Source organism: Echinops telfairi, unplaced genomic scaffold, assembly GCF_000313985.2.
Source record: "Echinops telfairi isolate 266 unplaced genomic scaffold, ASM31398v2 ScPeMD7_7421;HRSCAF=8459, whole genome shotgun sequence".
In the NCBI taxonomy this organism is placed as follows: domain Eukaryota; kingdom Metazoa; phylum Chordata; class Mammalia; order Afrosoricida; family Tenrecidae; genus Echinops; species Echinops telfairi.
In genome coordinates, this window is record NW_022111321.1 from 11,734,855 (window position 1) to 11,736,786 (window position 1,932).

The 1,932-nt window shown below is 42.4% G+C and overlaps 1 long non-coding RNA gene across 1 annotated transcript in view; it reads right to left on the reverse strand.

Moving 5' to 3' along the window:
• The window catches only part of LOC123522543, a 5,893-nt gene extending 4,498 nt beyond the window's left edge, over window positions 1-1,395 (reverse strand). Inside the window, exon 1 of the long non-coding RNA XR_006680797.1 lies at window positions 1,104-1,395. This is a non-coding gene — a long non-coding RNA (uncharacterized LOC123522543). The remainder of the gene's footprint in view (window positions 1-1,103) is intronic.
• Between the last annotated feature and the right edge of the window lie 537 nt (window positions 1,396-1,932).

Below are 1,932 nucleotides of genomic sequence, written 5' to 3' on the forward strand. Positions count from 1 at the left end.
AATAAACTGAAACTTGCTGAATTTCTGTTCGGGAGCGAGGGGATGTCCTGGCCCGGGAAGGTGCTTTCTAGCCAGCCTCTGTCTACTGGCTGCCTGGCCCATCTCCATTCCAGCCTATTTGTCCTTCAACTGAACCCTAAGGACTAAGTGTTTGAGAGGGCTGGGCTCGGGGCAGGTCACCAAGGCCCAGGAGCAGCAAGATGTGGGGAATTATTGTTTCCCTTACATAGTCTGTGAGAAGTTTGTGCCTTCAGAAGTGAGGCGCTGGGAACATCGCCATAGTCCTAAACTGGTTCCATAATGAGTAAATAGTTCTAACTGAAATTTCCTCCTTTGGAATAAATGATTGGGAATTTTAACTATTTTGGTTTCATATTTTGAAGAGCCCCTGGGGCAGTTGGTAATGCTGATTTCAACACAAAGTGTATGAATAAAGAAAAATGATGTGGGGTAGAAGCATATAAAGCATATAAGCATAAAAACATATAAAGGAAAGCATGAAGTCAACTACTTGTAATTATAAATAATCACTAGCTCTTAAATAGAACGTCAACTATGGGTAACTTTAAAGACAATCTTAAAAGGTTTTTGAGCTCATGGTTTCACAAAATTATATTTTAAACAAACCCAAATAAAGTTTTTTTTTATAATATGATGCTCTATATACTAACATTATGTACCTGATTAAACCTTACTCCATCTGTAAACTGAATTTACGGCCCAAATAAGTTAAGACAAATGTCCACATTGAGCCCATCCAATTCGCTTCTTGAATGAAGTAGAGAGTTAAATGCATGACGGAATTTCACACCAAGGAAATAAAATTCCCTGTTAACCTTTTCCTTAGAGGAGAGCGTTAGATCAACTGACACTTTCTGATTATTACATTGAAAGTTATATTATTGAAAATCATGGCCTAAATCTGTATTCCTTTTTTTGTGGAAAGTAATGAGGTACAAAGCTCAAAAAAGCCCTTCAACGGGCTTGCCTTCAGTTGGTTTTTACTTCTTGGGGCCCCCTTGGGGCGGGTTGGATTTGCCCTTTTGGGGTTCCTTTTTCTTGGCGCACAAAGCCTAGAAAAATGGGTCCGTTTCCATACATACTTGTTACTAACGAAGAAGCAGACGGCACTGAACTATTGTGGCTGGTGGTCACTGCAGATGTTGCGATCTTCGATGTGGTCTGTGAAACGCTTGTTGTTTGAGGGGTGGGCTTTGTGCTGGCAGGAGTCACCCTCGCTGGCGTCTTAGCCGGCACCGTCGAATTCGTGGCACTGACATTGCTTGAGGTCGAGGAAATGGTCACCTTGCTTGTGGTCGAGGAAACTGTAGTTGTTGATGGGCTTGCAGAGCCGTTGGAAGATGGGATTCCTAGGTTGGCAACCACAGGGGTGTCTGGTCCTGCAAGAAAGTCACACATTAAAGTTGGAGTGATGACAGGTAAGCACTTCATTGTGATTTTCATGATCTTTCTCACACACACCAAGCAATCTAACAAGTACAGCAGCATGAAAAAGATTCCACTATTACTCTGTACTACATAGCAATCAAATGTCCCACACACAAAAGAGGAAACTGCCTAGATTTACATGAAGTTAGGAGTTTTGGGGCTCCAGAGGCATAGTGGTTAAGAGTTGGGCTGTGGCCCACAAGGTCAGCAGTTTGAAACCACCAGCTGTCTGTGGGAGAAAGACCTTTCTACTCCTCTCAAGAGTCACAGTGCCGGAAACTCACGTAGCAGTTGTACTCTGTCATGCAGGGTCTCGATCAGCTGGCCTGGGCTCCATGGCAGTGAGTTTGTTTGTTTTTTTGGTTATTATACAGTTAAAATTCGTCACAAAAGCAACCACACTCAACACAATAGGAGGTGAAACATCATAGTGTAATACAGCTAGTTTCATACTGCCAATAATAATTTTCCTGTGGAAAGGGT